The 16,422-nt window shown below is 49.7% G+C and overlaps 2 long non-coding RNA genes across 2 annotated transcripts; both read left to right on the forward strand.

The window, feature by feature from the left end:
* The first annotated feature begins 6,332 nt into the window (after positions 1 to 6,332).
* Positions 6,333 to 7,988, forward strand: LOC149914411 (uncharacterized). The gene is made up of 2 exons (XR_016460438.1): positions 6,333 to 6,980; positions 7,276 to 7,988. It is a non-coding gene; the product is annotated as an uncharacterized LOC149914411 (long non-coding RNA).
* A 973-nt stretch (positions 7,989 to 8,961) lies between these two features.
* LOC149914412 (uncharacterized) lies at positions 8,962 to 10,177 on the forward strand. Its single transcript, XR_016460439.1, has 2 exons — positions 8,962 to 9,220; positions 9,993 to 10,177. It is a non-coding gene; the product is annotated as an uncharacterized LOC149914412 (long non-coding RNA).
* The last annotated feature ends 6,245 nt before the right edge of the window (positions 10,178 to 16,422 follow it).

Genomic DNA, 16,422 nt, shown 5'->3' on the forward strand with positions numbered 1-16,422 from the left:
AGTGAAAATGAAAAAAGAAAACCAAGATGAAAATGAGAAAAAATAGATGAAAACAAAAAAAAAAAGGAAAAGAGAAAAAAAAAAAAAAGAACAAGTGCAATGAAATGAAAAAAGAAACGAAAGCATAAAAAAAGAAGAAAAAGAAAAAAGCCCAAAAAGGTCAGAAAAAAAAGAAATGAGAAAAGAAGAAAAAAGCCAAGTAAACAGTCAAGAATAACAGCTGAGAAAAGACTGGATGGCCAAAATGTAGAGAAAGCAAAGCAGAGCACAGCAAGGGAAAGCAAGGCGACAGTAGCAGCAAAAGGCAGGAGAATGAAGAAGGAGGGAGTGAAGAGCAGGAAAGGTGAGTTTGCCATAAGGCAAGGGGGAAGGGGAGGGGAAAGGGAGAAAAGGGGGGGTACGGGAGGGGAAGGGAAGGGAAGGAGGGGGGGAGAGGAGAGAGGGGAGGGGAGGAAGGGAAAAATGGGAGGGAGGGTTGAGGGGAGGGGGAGGGGAGGGTTGAAGGGAAAATAGAGGAAGAAGAGGCAAAGAAGAGACTCAAAAGTACAAAGCGGTGCACGTAAATGTAGAGGAAGCAAGTAGGGAAGCTAAGGGTAGCAGGGCAAAGGAAAGCAAAGGAAGGCAGTGAATGAGAGAAAGCAATCTTGCAGGAATGGTGGAGTGTGGGAAGAGCTGAGCCCCGGCCTGGCACAGGAGCTGCACGGCAGGAGAAGAAGCTGAGCCCAAAGGTAAGAGGAGCTCCTTGGGGCTTTTTGTGGGCTTGAAGCAAAGCTGAGAAGCCGTGCCCGGGAGGAGGTGTGGGTAGCTCCAGGCCACCTTGCTGTCTCCCCAAGAGATGCGGGCTGTGGGCTAGGCAGCGGGCAGGAGTGCTGGCCAGAAGCAAGCATCTGTGTGGAGAAAGGCAAAGGGCGGAGGAGGTTGAAGGGGAGCTACCGGGCATGGGCTTGCTCAGCAAGGGGAGCAGAAGCCTGAAGGGCACGAGAAGGGAATAGAGAAGGGCATGCAGAAGGAGAGAAGCTGCGAGCAGAGTTAAGAGGCACTTGTCAGAGCAGCAAGCAGAGCAGGCAAGTGTTGAGATTGGGAGTGAGTAGCAGGAAAAGGCAAGAGCACCAAGAAAAAGGAGGCGAGGGGCATGCAGCTCAGGTAGGGAAAAGGAAGGGCATGCAGCTCAGGTAGGGAAAAGGAAGGGCATGCAGCTCAGGTAGGGAAAAGGAAGGGCATGCAGCTCAGGTAGGGAAAAGGAAGGGCATGCAGCTCAGGTAGGGAAAAGGAAGGGCATGCAGCTCAGGTAGGGAAAAGGAAGGGCATGCAGCTCAGGTAGGGAAAAGGAAGGGCATGCAGCTCAGGTAGGGAAAAGGAAGGGCATGCAGCTCAGGTAGGGAAAAGGAAGGGCATGCAGCTCAGGTAGGGAAAAGGAAGGGCATGCAGCTCAGGTAGGGAAAAGGAAGGGCATGCAGCTCAGGTAGGGAAAAGGAAGGGCATGCAGCTCAGGTAGGGAAAAGGAAGGGCATGCAGCTCAGGTAGGGAAAAGGAAGGGCATGCAGCTCAGGTAGGGAAAAGGAAGGGCATGCAGCTCAGGTAGGGAAAAGGAAGGGCATGCAGCTCAGGTAGGGAAAAGGAAGGGCATGCAGCTCAGGTAGGGAAAAGGAAGGGCATGCAGCTCAGGTAGGGAAAAGGAAGGGCATGCAGCTCAGGTAGGGAAAAGGAAGGGCATGCAGCTCAGGTAGGGAAAAGGAAGGGCATGCAGCTCAGGTAGGGAAAAGGAAGGGCATGCAGCTCAGGTAGGGAAAAGGAAGGGCATGCAGCTCAGGTAGGGAAAAGGAAGGGCATGCAGCTCAGGTAGGGAAGGGAGGGGACAGCACCTAAGCTAGGAAAGTGAGTGGATAGCAGGTGAGGTAGGTAAGTGAGGGGACAACCAGTAAGGAAGCCAAGTGAGCAAACATCTGCTCAAGTACGTAGCGAGGTGCAAGGAGCTCAGCTCGGTAAGTTAGGGGGAAGCAGCTCAGGTAGGGAATGAGAGGGGCCAGCAGCTCAGCTAGGAAAGCGAGGGGCAAGCAGGTCAGCTAGGTAATTTTTGGAACAAGCAGCTCAGGTAGGTAAAGGAAGGGACAGCAGCTCAGGTAAGAAGAGCAGGCAAGGGAATGGTAGGATAGGGCAAGGGGGGAGGTGAGGGTGAAAAGAAAGAATGGGGAGGGTAGGGAGGGCTTAAAGGGGGTTTCAGGAGTACCTATGATTATAAAAAAAAAAAAAAAAAGAAAAATGAAAAACAAGAAAAAAAGGTGAAAGAAAAAAGAGAAAGGGAAAAAAAAGAGTAATAAAGGAAAAAAATAAAAAAGGAAAAAAGAAAAAATAATGCAAAACAAAGAGAGTAAACCAAGATGGAAAAAAAAAATGAAAATAGAAAAAAATGAGAAAAGAGAGAGAAAAATGAAATAAAAAAGAAAAGTGCAATGAAAAAAAAAAGAAAAAAGAATAAAAAAAAAAGAAAAAAAGAGTGAAAATGAAAAAAGAAAACCAAGATGAAAATGAGAAAAAATAGATGAAAACAAAAAAAAAAAAGGAAAAGAGAAAAAAAAAAAGAACAAGTGCAATGAAATGAAAAAAGAAACGAAAGCATAAAAAAAGAAGAAAAAGAAAAAAGCCCAAAAAGGTCAGAAAAAAAAGAAATGAGAAAAGAAGAAAAAAGCCAAGTAAACAGTCAAGAATAACAGCTGAGAAAAGACTGGATGGCCAAAATGTAGAGAAAGCAAAGCAGAGCACAGCAAGGGAAAGCAAGGCGAGAGTAGCAGCAAAAGGCAGGAGAATGAAGAAGGAGGGAGTGAAGAGCAGGAAAGGTGAGTTTGCCATAAGGCAAGGGGGAAGGGGAGGGGAAAGGGAGAAAAGGGGGGGTACGGGAGGGGAGGGGAAGGGAAGGAGGGGGGGAGAGGAGAGAGGGGAGGGGAGGAAGGGAAAAATGGGAGGGAGGGGGGAGGGGAGGGTTGAAGGGAAAATAGAGAAAGAAGAGGCAAAGAAGAGACTCAAAAGTACAAAGCGGTGCACGTAAATGTAGAGGAAGCAAGTAGGGAAGCTAAGGGTAGCAGGGCAAAGGAAAGCAAAGGAAGGCAGTGAATGAGAGAAAGCAATCTTGCAGGAATGGTGGAGTGTGGGAAGAGCTGAGCCCCGGCCTGGCACAGGAGCTGCACGGCAGGAGAAGAAGCTGAGCCCAAAGGTAAGAGGAGCTCCTTGGGGCTTTTTGTGGGCTTGAAGCAAAGCTGAGAAGCCGTGCCCGGGAGGAGGTGTGGGTAGCTCCAGGCCACCTTGCTGTCTCCCCAAGAGATGCGGGCTGTGGGCTAGGCAGCGGGCAGGAGTGCTGGCCAGAAGCAAGCATCTGTGTGGAGAAAGGCAAAGGGCGGAGGAGGTTGAAGGGGAGCTACCGGGCATGGGCTTGCTCAGCAAGGGGAGCAGAAGCCTGAAGGGCACGAGAAGGGAATAGAGAAGGGCATGCAGAAGGAGAGAAGCTGCGAGCAGAGTTAAGAGGCACTTGTCAGAGCAGCAAGCAGAGCAGGCAAGTGTTGAGATTGGGAGTGAGTAGCAGGAAAAGGCAAGAGCACCAAGAAAAAGGAGGCGAGGGGCAAGCAGCTCAGGTAGGGAAGGGAGGGGACAGCAGCTCAGGTAGGGAAAAGGAAGGGCATGCAGCTCAGGTAGGGAAAAGGAAGGGCATGCAGCTCAGGTAGGGAAAAGGAAGGGCATGCAGCTCAGGTAGGGAAAAGGAAGGGCATGCAGCTCAGGTAGGGAAAAGGAAGGGCATGCAGCTCAGGTAGGGAAAAGGAAGGGCATGCAGCTCAGGTAGGGAAAAGGAAGGGCATGCAGCTCAGGTAGGGAAAAGGAAGGGCATGCAGCTCAGGTAGGGAAAAGGAAGGGCATGCAGCTCAGGTAGGGAAAAGGAAGGGCATGCAGCTCAGGTAGGGAAAAGGAAGGGCATGCAGCTCAGGTAGGGAAAAGGAAGGGCATGCAGCTCAGGTAGGGAAAAGGAAGGGCATGCAGCTCAGGTAGGGAAAAGGAAGGGCATGCAGCTCAGGTAGGGAAAAGGAAGGGCATGCAGCTCAGGTAGGGAAAAGGAAGGGCATGCAGCTCAGGTAGGGAAGGGAGGGAACAGCACCTAAGCTAGGAAAGTGAGTGGATAGCAGGTGAGGTAGGTAAGTGAGGGGACAACCAGTAAGGAAGCCAAGTGAGCAAACATCTGCTCAAGTACGTAGCGAGGGGCAAGGAGCTCAGCTCGGTAAGTTAGGGGGAAGCAGCTCAGGTAGGGAATGAGAGGGGCCAGCAGCTCAGCTAGGAAAGCGAGGGGCAAGCAGGTCAGCTAGGTAATTTTTGGAACAAGCAGCTCAGGTAGGTAAAGGAAGGGACAGCAGCTCAGGTAAGAAGAGCAGGCAAGGGAATGGTAGGATAGGGCAAGGGGGGAGGTGAGGGTGAAAAGAAAGAATGGGGAGGGTAGGGAGGGCTTAAAGGGGGTTTCAGGAGTACCTATGATTATAAAAAAAAAAAAAAAAAGAAAAATGAAAAACAAGAAAAAAAGGTGAAAGAAAAAAGAGAAAGGGAAAAAAAAGAGTAATAAAGGAAAAAAATAAAAAAGGAAAAAAGAAAAAATAATGGAAAACAAAGAGAGTAAACCAAGATGGAAAAAAAAAATGAAAATAGAAAAAAATGAGAAAAGAGAGAGAAAAATGAAATAAAAAAGAAAAGTGCAATGAAAAAAAAAAGAAAAAAGAATAAAAAAAAAAGAAAAAAAGAGTGAAAATGAAAAAAGAAAACCAAGATGAAAATGAGAAAAAATAGATGAAAACAAAAAAAAAAAAGGAAAAGAGAAAAAAAAAAAGAACAAGTGCAATGAAATGAAAAAAGAAACGAAAGCATAAAAAAAGAAGAAAAAGAAAAAAGCCCAAAAAGGTCAGAAAAAAAAGAAATGAGAAAAGAAGAAAAAAGCCAAGTAAACAGTCAAGAATAACAGCTGAGAAAAGACTGGATGGCCAAAATGTAGAGAAAGCAAAGCAGAGCACAGCAAGGGAAAGCAAGGCGAGAGTAGCAGCAAAAGGCAGGAGAATGAAGAAGGAGGGAGTGAAGAGCAGGAAAGGTGAGTTTGCCATAAGGCAAGGGGGAAGGGGAGGGGAAAGGGAGAAAAGGGGGGGTACGGGAGGGGAGGGGAAGGGAAGGAGGGGGGGAGAGGAGAGAGGGGAGGGGAGGAAGGGAAAAATGGGAGGGAGGGGGGAGGGGAGGGTTGAAGGGAAAATAGAGAAAGAAGAGGCAAAGAAGAGACTCAAAAGTACAAAGCGGTGCACGTAAATGTAGAGGAAGCAAGTAGGGAAGCTAAGGGTAGCAGGGCAAAGGAAAGCAAAGGAAGGCAGTGAATGAGAGAAAGCAATCTTGCAGGAATGGTGGAGTGTGGGAAGAGCTGAGCCCCGGCCTGGCACAGGAGCTGCACGGCAGGAGAAGAAGCTGAGCCCAAAGGTAAGAGGAGCTCCTTGGGGCTTTTTGTGGGCTTGAAGCAAAGCTGAGAAGCCGTGCCCGGGAGGAGGTGTGGGTAGCTCCAGGCCACCTTGCTGTCTCCCCAAGAGATGCGGGCTGTGGGCTAGGCAGCGGGCAGGAGTGCTGGCCAGAAGCAAGCATCTGTGTGGAGAAAGGCAAAGGGCGGAGGAGGTTGAAGGGGAGCTACCGGGCATGGGCTTGCTCAGCAAGGGGAGCAGAAGCCTGAAGGGCACGAGAAGGGAATAGAGAAGGGCATGCAGAAGGAGAGAAGCTGCGAGCAGAGTTAAGAGGCACTTGTCAGAGCAGCAAGCAGAGCAGGCAAGTGTTGAGATTGGGAGTGAGTAGCAGGAAAAGGCAAGAGCACCAAGAAAAAGGAGGCGAGGGGCAAGCAGCTCAGCTAGGGAAGGGAGGGGACAGCAGCTCAGGTAGGGAAAAGGAAGGGCATGCAGCTCAGGTAGGGAAAAGGAAGGGCATGCAGCTCAGGTAGGGAAGGGAGGGAACAGCACCTAAGCTAGGAAAGTGAGTGGATAGCAGGTGAGGTAGGTAAGTGAGGGGACAACCAGTAAGGAAGCCAAGTGAGCAAACATCTGCTCAAGTACGTAGCGAGGGGCAAGGAGCTCAGCTCGGTAAGTTAGGGGGAAGCAGCTCAGGTAGGGAATGAGAGGGGCCAGCAGCTCAGCTAGGAAAGCGAGGGGCAAGCAGGTCAGCTAGGTAATTTTTGGAACAAGCAGCTCAGGTAGGTAAAGGAAGGGACAGCAGCTCAGGTAAGAAGAGCAGGCAAGGGAATGGTAGGATAGGGCAAGGGGGGAGGTGAGGGTGAAAAGAAAGAATGGGGAGGGTAGGGAGGGCTTAAAGGGGGTTTCAGGAGTACCTATGATTATAAAAAAAAAAAAAAAAAGAAAAATGAAAAACAAGAAAAAAAGGTGAAAGAAAAAAGAGAAAGGGAAAAAAAAGAGTAATAAAGGAAAAAAATAAAAAAGGAAAAAAGAAAAAATAATGGAAAACAAAGAGAGTAAACCAAGATGGAAAAAAAAAATGAAAATAGAAAAAAATGAGAAAAGAGAGAGAAAAATGAAATAAAAAAGAAAAGTGCAATGAAAAAAAAAAGAAAAAAGAATAAAAAAAAAAGAAAAAAAGAGTGAAAATGAAAAAAGAAAACCAAGATGAAAATGAGAAAAAATAGATGAAAACAAAAAAAAAAAAGGAAAAGAGAAAAAAAAAAAGAACAAGTGCAATGAAATGAAAAAAGAAACGAAAGCATAAAAAAAGAAGAAAAAGAAAAAAGCCCAAAAAGGTCAGAAAAAAAAGAAATGAGAAAAGAAGAAAAAAGCCAAGTAAACAGTCAAGAATAACAGCTGAGAAAAGACTGGATGGCCAAAATGTAGAGAAAGCAAAGCAGAGCACAGCAAGGGAAAGCAAGGCGAGAGTAGCAGCAAAAGGCAGGAGAATGAAGAAGGAGGGAGTGAAGAGCAGGAAAGGTGAGTTTGCCATAAGGCAAGGGGGAAGGGGAGGGGAAAGGGAGAAAAGGGGGGGTACGGGAGGGGAGGGGAAGGGAAGGAGGGGGGAGAGGAGAGAGGGGAGGGGAGGAAGGGAAAAATGGGAGGGAGGGGGGAGGGGAGGGTTGAAGGGAAAATAGAGAAAGAAGAGGCAAAGAAGAGACTCAAAAGTACAAAGCGGTGCACGTAAATGTAGAGGAAGCAAGTAGGGAAGCTAAGGGTAGCAGGGCAAAGGAAAGCAAAGGAAGGCAGTGAATGAGAGAAAGCAATCTTGCAGGAATGGTGGAGTGTGGGAAGAGCTGAGCCCCGGCCTGGCACAGGAGCTGCACGGCAGGAGAAGAAGCTGAGCCCAAAGGTAAGAGGAGCTCCTTGGGGCTTTTTGTGGGCTTGAAGCAAAGCTGAGAAGCCGTGCCCGGGAGGAGGTGTGGGTAGCTCCAGGCCACCTTGCTGTCTCCCCAAGAGATGCGGGCTGTGGGCTAGGCAGCGGGCAGGAGTGCTGGCCAGAAGCAAGCATCTGTGTGGAGAAAGGCAAAGGGCGGAGGAGGTTGAAGGGGAGCTACCGGGCATGGGCTTGCTCAGCAAGGGGAGCAGAAGCCTGAAGGGCACGAGAAGGGAATAGAGAAGGGCATGCAGAAGGAGAGAAGCTGCGAGCAGAGTTAAGAGGCACTTGTCAGAGCAGCAAGCAGAGCAGGCAAGTGTTGAGATTGGGAGTGAGTAGCAGGAAAAGGCAAGAGCACCAAGAAAAAGGAGGCGAGGGGCAAGCAGCTCAGCTAGGGAAGGGAGGGGACAGCAGCTCAGGTAGGGAAAAGGAAGGGCATGCAGCTCAGGTAGGGAAAAGGAAGGGCATGCAGCTCAGGTAGGGAAGGGAGGGAACAGCACCTAAGCTAGGAAAGTGAGTGGATAGCAGGTGAGGTAGGTAAGTGAGGGGACAACCAGTAAGGAAGCCAAGTGAGCAAACATCTGCTCAAGTACGTAGCGAGGGGCAAGGAGCTCAGCTCGGTAAGTTAGGGGGAAGCAGCTCAGGTAGGGAATGAGAGGGGCCAGCAGCTCAGCTAGGAAAGCGAGGGGCAAGCAGGTCAGCTAGGTAATTTTTGGAACAAGCAGCTCAGGTAGGTAAAGGAAGGGACAGCAGCTCAGGTAAGAAGAGCAGGCAAGGGAATGGTAGGATAGGGCAAGGGGGGAGGTGAGGGTGAAAAGAAAGAATGGGGAGGGTAGGGAGGGCTTAAAGGGGGTTTCAGGAGTACCTATGATTATAAAAAAATAAAAAAAAAAATGGAAAACAAGAAAAAAAGGTGAAAGAAAAAAGAGAAAGGGAAAAAAAAGAGTAATAAAGGAAAAAAATAAAAAAGGAAAAAAGAAAAAAAAAAGGAAAACAAAAAGAGAAAACCAAGATGAAAAAGAAAAAATGAAAATAGAAAAAAATGAGAAAAGAGAGAGAAAAATGAAATAAAAAAGAAAAGTGCAATGAAAAAAAAAGAAAAAAGAATAAAAAAAAAAGAAAAAAAGAGTGAAAATGAAAAAAGAAAACCAAGATGAAAATGAGAAAAAATAGATGAAAACAAAAAAAAAAGGAAAAGAGGAAAAAAAAAAAAAGAACAAGTGCAATGAAATGAAAAAAGAAACGAAAGCATAAAAAAAGAAGAAAAAGAAAAAAGCCCAAAAAGGTCAGAAAAAAAAGAAATGAGAAAAGAAGAAAAAAGCCAAGTAAACAGTCAAGAATAACAGCTGAGAAAAGACTGGATGGCCAAAATGTAGAGAAAGCAAAGCAGAGCACAGCAAGGGAAAGCAAGGCGAGAGTAGCAGCAAAAGGCAGGAGAATGAAGAAGGAGGGAGTGAAGAGCAGGAAAGGTGAGTTTGCCATAAGGCAAGGGGGAAGGGGAGGGGAAAGGGAGAAAAGGGGGGGTACGGGAGGGGAGGGGAAGGGAAGGAGGGGGGGAGAGGAGAGAGGGGAGGGGAGGAAGGGAAAAATGGGAGGGAGGGGGGAGGGGAGGGTTGAAGGGAAAATAGAGAAAGAAGAGGCAAAGAAGAGACTCAAAAGTACAAAGCGGTGCACGTAAATGTAGAGGAAGCAAGTAGGGAAGCTAAGGGTAGCAGGGCAAAGGAAAGCAAAGGAAGGCAGTGAATGAGAGAAAGCAATCTTGCAGGAATGGTGGAGTGTGGGAAGAGCTGAGCCCCGGCCTGGCACAGGAGCTGCACGGCAGGAGAAGAAGCTGAGCCCAAAGGTAAGAGGAGCTCCTTGGGGCTTTTTGTGGGCTTGAAGCAAAGCTGAGAAGCCGTGCCCGGGAGGAGGTGTGGGTAGCTCTAGGCCACCTTGCTGTCTCCCCAAGAGATGCGGGCTGTGGGCTAGGCAGCGGGCAGGAGTGCTGGCCAGAAGCAAGCATCTGTGTGGAGAAAGGCAAAGGGCGGAGGAGGTTGAAGGGGAGCTACCGGGCATGGGCTTGCTCAGCAAGGGGAGCAGAAGCCTGAAGGGCACGAGAAGGGAATAGAGAAGGGCATGCAGAAGGAGAGAAGCTGCGAGCAGAGTTAAGAGGCACTTGTCAGAGCAGCAAGCAGAGCAGGCAAGTGTTGAGATTGGGAGTGAGTAGCAGGAAAAGGCAAGAGCACCAAGAAAAAGGAGGCGAGGGGCAAGCAGCTCAGGTAGGGAAAAGGAAGGGCAAGCAGCTCAGGTAGGGAAAAGGATGGGCATGCAGCTCAGGTAGGGAAAAGGATGGGCATGCAGCTCAGTTAGGGAAAAGGAAGGGCATGCAGCTCAGGTAGGGAAGGGAGGGGACAGCAGCTCAGGTAGGGAAAAGGAAGGGCATGCAGCTCAGCTAGGGAAAAAGGAGGGCACAGCAGCTAAGCTGTGTGTTATGGGAAGTAATGTCAGTGATCTGAATGGCAGTAACCTGCTGTTCTGCATGGGGCTGTTGTGGAAGTTTACTGTTCAGACTTTCTTAGTGAGCTCTCCCTAGATTGTTTCTGTCCTATTTCTACACTTGCTTTGTTTTTTTCCAGTCCTCTCTAATGAACAGCCCTGTGGCAATGATGCGGAATCTGCACCTGAAGGACTGAGAGGAAGAACATCAGAAGGCAGCAGCTGCAGTGTGTGGTGTTACAGGGCAGCGCTGCGTGTGCCGCCCAACTTGGCACTCCATGTCTTATCTGGTTGTACTCAATCAATAAACGATCACAATTACGGACTCAAAAAGAATAAGGCTGTCTTTTTCACCTTAGAGGAAAAAGGGGGCGATGGCAAGGAATGAGAGGCAGGTGAGGTCAGCTGTACAAAATCCCAACACAGATGGATAAGCTGCTTCATTAACAAGTCCAGCTTTTTCTGCGGCGGTGACCAGCATCTGTGCTGTTGTTTATCTGCAGTCAGGAATGTCATATTGCCTCTTTTTTCAACCCCCATTTACTCTTTCACAAAAGAGTATCAACTTTTGATACTGGTTCTGCAAACTGGGGAAGAGTAGCTTACAGAATGCCAACTGCTGCAGTGGACAGGTTGGAAGACAGCTGCTCCACCCGCCCATCTGCCACGGCAGCTCCTTGCTGGATGTGCCTGTGATAACTGCTTAGCTCCTGCCAGCAATCCCCTCACAATGGGGAGGAGAGCAGCACTTGCACAGTTGGTTTTACAAGCACTAAACAAGCACAACTAAAACGCTCAAGGGAGACTGTCTTAAAGCACAGTCACAGAATGTCTGTTATACTGAAGACTAAAGGAGATCACTTCCAATTGGCATCAGGGAGAAGACACAGAATAGGAGAATCACAGAATTGCCGGGGTTGGAAGGGACCTCAAGGATCATGAATCTCCAACCCCCCTGCTACATGCAGGGCCACCAACCTCCACATTTCACACTAGACCAGGCTGCCCAGGTTCCCATCCAATCTGGCCTTGAACACCTCCAGGGATGGATGGGGCATCCACAATCTCTCTGGGCAGCTGTTCCAGCACCTGACCACTCTCTGTAAAGAACTTCCCCCTGACATCCACCCTAAATCTTCCCTCCCTCAACTTCAAACCATTTCCCCTCGTCCTGCAGTTTTCTACCCTTTCCAAGAGTTGACTTCCCTCCTGCTTGTAGGCTCCCTTTAGGTGCTGAAATGCTGCAATGAGGTCACCCTGCAGCCTTCTTTTCTCCAGGCTGAACAAGCCCAGCTCCCTCAGCCTGTCCTCATAAGGGAGGTGCTCCAGTCCCCTGATCATCTTTGTGGCCCTCCTCTGGATCCTCTCCAACAGCTCCCTGTCTTTCTTGTACTGGGGGCTCCAGATGTGGTTGCAGTACTGCAGATGGGGCCTCACAAGAGCGGAGTAGAGGGGGACAATCACCTCCCTGTCCCTGCTGGCCACCCCTCTTCTGATGGAGCCCAGGATTCCATTTGCTTTCCCACCTGCAAGGGCACACTGCTGGCTCATGCTAAGCTTTTCATCTATCAGGACCCCCAGGTCCTTCTCCACGGGGCTGCTCTCAAGGACCGCTCCTTCCAGTCTGTATGGATGCCTGGGATTCCTCCAGCCCAAGTGCAAAACCTTGCACTGTGCTGTGTAGGACCTGATCAGGTTCACCCGGGTCCGCCTTTCCAACCTGTCGAGGTCCCTCCGAATGGCATCCCTTCCTTCAGCCGTGTCAACCGCACCGCTCAGCTTGGTGTTGTCAGCAAACTTGCTGAGGGTGCACTCGATTCCACCATTCATGTCATTGATGAAGGTGCTAAAGAGCATCGGTCCCAAGACAGAGCCCTGTGGGATGCTGCTCGTTACTGGCCTCACCTGGACATAGGGCCATTAATAACCACTCTTTGTCTGAGGCCTTACAACAAATTCCTTATCCATCGAGTGGTCCACCCATCAAATCCACATCCCTCCGGTTTGGAGATAAGGATGTGGTGGGGGACCGTGTCAAAGGCCGTGCTCAAGTCCAGGGAAATGACATCGGTCACCCTCCCCTTGTCCACCGATCCCGTCACTCCATCACAGAAGGCCACCAGATTGGTTAAGCATGACTTCCCCTGCTGAAGCCGTGCTGGCTGTCTCGGATCACACGCTCACTCCTCATGTGATCAAGCATGTCATCCAGGAGGATCTGTCCCATCATCTTCCCAGGCACAGAGGTGAGACTCACCGGCCTGTAGTTCCCGTGTCCTCCTTGCTCCCTTTCTTGCCAACGGCAGTGACGTGACCCTTCCTCCAGGCATCTGGGACCTCACCTGACAGCCACGACTTCTCAAATATGATGGAGAGCGGCTCGGCAGCCAGCTTCTTCAGAGCCCTGAGATGCACGCCATCCTGCCCATAGACTTGTACACGTTCAGTCTCACATCTCACCATCTATCTGCTCCATAGACTTGCACACGTTCAATCTCATCAGGCAGTCTCTCTGCTCTGCCCTCACAGCAGGGGGTATTTACCACCCCGGTCCCCACCTGGAGGTTTATGGATGCAGGGCTCAGGGACGTGACAAACTCTGGAATCCTGGCTGCCAGTGAAGACCGAGGCACAGAACTCATCCTGTACCTCAGACTTCTCTCCATCTGTTGCAGGCAGTTCTCCTTTTACATTTACAAAGGAGGCACACTTGCTTTGACCTGTCTCTTCTGGCCAATGCACGTGTAGAAAGTCTTCCTGTTGTTTTTCACGTCCCTCTCCAAGTTCAGTTCTGCGCCTTGTGTTTCCTGATCCCACGTCTGCAGGTCCAGACATCCCTGTATTCTTCCCAGGTGACACGGCCTGTTAGCCCTGTATTGCTCCAGGTGACACGGCCTGTTTGTTAGCCCTGTATTGCTCCAGGTGACACGGCCTGTTAGCAGAGCTCGCTGCTCCTTGCTTTGCCCCCAGCTGCCCAGCAGGTCTGCGCCGAGCCGATGGGCTTCCTGCGTCCTCTGCTTTCTATTCAGAGGGACGGAGAGCTCTTGTGCTCTCAGAAGGGAAGGCAGCCTTGAAGAGCAGCCAGCTTTGCTCACCATCTTTGTTTTTACAGACAGATCCCCAGAGATCTGGGCCACCAGCCCGTGAAAGCTTAAAGCTCGCCATCCCAAAGCTCAGGTCCTGCCCCACTCCTTGCCATGCCCACATCCCTCGGATCACCAACCCCACAAGCCGTGCTCACTGCAGCCAGGCTGCCCCAACCTGAACGCCTTTCACTCATCATCTCCTCCGCACTGCTGAGCAGCAGATCCAGCCACGCTTCACCTCTGGTCGGTCTGCCCAACGCCCGGAGCACAAAGTGACCATGGCTGCATTCCAGGAGCCTCCTGGAGCTCCTGGAGCTGGCCGTCTGTCCTTCCAGCAGATCTCCGATGGCTGCAGTCCTATTTTTGTAAAGATAACTGGTATTTCTGGGAGGAAATGTCCTATTTTTGGGAGAAAATGTCATACTGAGGACTGTAATGTCATATTGTTTGGAGAAAACATGAGGTATTTCTAAGAAAACTGTGACTCCCTGGAGAAAGTATCACATTATGGGGAAGGGGGGGTATTGTAATGTTGTATTTTTTGGAGGAAACGTGAAGTATTTCTAAGGAAACTGATATTTCTGGGAGGAAATATCATAATTTTGGAAGAAAATTTCATATATCTCTGATAAAGCTGGCATTCTGGGAGAAAATATCATGGATTTTGGAGAATGCTTGTATTTCCGGGAGAAAATATCGCATTTTTGGAACAAATTGTCATATTTAGGATTGAAAAGTGATCTTTCCGGAAGAAAACATCGTGTATTTGGGAGAACACTGATATTTGTGGGTTATAACGTCGTTTTTCGGCACTAGTGACACGAGAGAAGAGGCTGAAGCCCAGCTCTCTACAAGCTCCCTTCAGGTAGTTCTAGAGAGCAGTAAGGTCTTCCTGAGCCTCCTCTTCTCCAACTGAACAACCCCAGCTCCTTCAGCCGCTCCTCATGAGCTCTGTGCTCCAGACCCCTCGCCAGCCTTGGCGCCCTTCTTTGAACCCGCTCCAGGGCCTCGATGTCTTTCTGGCAGTGAGGGGCCCAAAAGTGGACACAGCACTCGAGGTGCGGCCTCACCAGAGCTGAGGACAGGGGGACAATCACTGCCCTGTTCCTGCTGGCCACACCGTTCCCGATGCAGGCCAGGATGCCATTGGCCTTCTTGGCCACCCGGGCACACTGCTGGCTCATTTCAGCCCAGCATCCATCAACACCCCCAGGTCCACTTCCTCTACGCATCTTCCAGCCGCTCCGCCCCCAGCCTGTAGCGTCGCCTGGGGTTGTTGCAGCCAAAGCACAGGACCTGGCCTTTGGCCTTGTTGGAACTCATCCCATTGGCTTCAGCCCAGCTCTCCAGCCTGTCCAGATCCCTCTGTGGGGCCTCGCTACCCCCAGGCAGATCCACACTTCCAGCCAGCCTGGTGTCATCCGCAAACTTCCCGAGGGTGCACTCAGTGCCCTCAGCTCATCAAGAAAGATCTTGAGGAGGACAGGCCCCAGCACCGACCCCTGGGGAACAGCACTGTGACCCACAGATACCACTTTTCTCACAGATACGTGACATTTTCATCCGGGAACACTATTTTAGTCCCCTACACATGATCTCTTCCACCAAAAAACAAGGACATTTTCTCCCAGATAGACCACTTTTCTCCTAACTATGTGACCGATTATCCGGGAAATACCCATTTTTTCCTAAAAATATGGCGTTTACTCCCAGAAATACCAGCTTTCTCACATACATGTGATCTCTTCCCCCCAAAACAAGACATTTTCTCCCAGAAATACCACTACGCTTAGAAATACCTCACGTTTCATCCCAAGAATACTACTTGACGCTCCTCAGGATCACACTTACTCCCAGAAAAATGGCAGTTTCTTCCAGATAAACCAGTTTTCTCCCAAATACATGACATTTTCTCCAAGATAGACCACTTTTCTCCCAAAGACGGGACATATTCCCCCAGAAATACCAGCTTCGTCATAAAAATACGGCCTTTTTTCCCAAAATACCAGCTTTCTCACAAACACCTGTCATTTTCCAACCAAGGATGCTACTATCTCCCAGAAACAGCAGTTTTCTGAGAAATACCTGACATTTTCTCTCAAAAGTACTACTTGACACTCCTCAAGAGGACATTTTCTCCCATATTTACCGTATTTTCTCCCCAAAGGACCAGTCGTCACACCAAAAATACCACAGTTGCTCTCGAATAGAAGACATTCTCTCCCACCATTTCCGAGTTCTCTCCCTCAAGTATGTCATTTTCTCCCAGAAATACCACATTTCAGTGGTAAATTTCACCTTCTCTTCCAAAAAGAGGATATTTTCTCCCAGAAATACCCCTTCTCTTAGAACTACCACACGTTTTCTCCCAAAAATACTGGATGACAAAACCAAATGGGACACTTGCAACCAAGAAGAGGACTGGCACAACTGCAGAGCGGTGCCATCCTCATTGAAGAGGTGACGAGGAGTGTACAGGGAGGGGAGCTGGGGACAGTCGGGGGACATGTGGGGTCTGCTGTGGGTGTGACATGGGGTCGGTGGTGTCACCATTGTTGGTTCTTCCCTTCACTGGATGCCACTGGGAGTCGTTGAGTGTCACTGTCTTCAGGTGACACCGTGACACAGGGTGACCTCGATGTGGAACAGCCGTGACGCAGTGTCCCCATCCCTGGCTGTCACTGTTGTTACCGTCATCTGGTGTCACCATCACTTGTGTGCCACCATCTATCGGGTGACACCATTCCCTGTACTCTGACCACCGCATGGGGCCAGGCACAGGCAGCTCTGCGTTGTCACCATGCTGTCACTGAGCCTCTCACTGTTCTTTGTCACACCTCCAGGCCCACCTAGAGCTGGACCTGGTGACACTGGAGTCCTCTGGCGCTGTCACCATCGTCTGACATGAGGATGTGGACACGCACGGTGGTGAACTCTGTGCCACCACCAGAGGGGACTGTGTGACACCAGCGTGGCACAGCCGTGACGCGGTGTCATCGTCATCGGGTGTCGCGTTCGGCAGCCAGCATCGGGTGTCACCGTCATGCAGAGGGGACAAAAGGACCCCCTGGGGACGTTGAGCCGAAGCTGGGGACACTGTAACCAGCTGGAGGACTTCCTGGAGAAGTGGGGACACAGCATCGTGCTGTCACACCACCAAAGTTGGGGACACCTTCATGGCACCCTGGTGGTGTCACGTACTGGAGATGGGGACACCCCCACAGTGTCACCCCCACGGACCACTTTGTTCCCATTGGTCGGCGGTTGACACCCCTCACTTTTGCAATTAAGGTTTATTTTTCGATAATGGGGGTTAGGGGATGTCCCCCCCCATGTCCCCATGTAAACTAAGCATGCACGCTGCAGTTTTCAGCCTAAGCTTTTAAGAGCAAAGCCAGAAAATTCCACACCGCTCAGTACAAAGCTGTGCGATGATGAGAGTGACTCAAGCTCTGCCCAAAGGATGAAAAGTAGCATCAAAACG

This window comes from Phasianus colchicus, chromosome 29, assembly GCF_987193195.1.
Source record: "Phasianus colchicus chromosome 29, bPhaCol1.hap1.1, whole genome shotgun sequence".
In the NCBI taxonomy this organism is placed as follows: Eukaryota; Metazoa; Chordata; class Aves; order Galliformes; family Phasianidae; genus Phasianus; species Phasianus colchicus.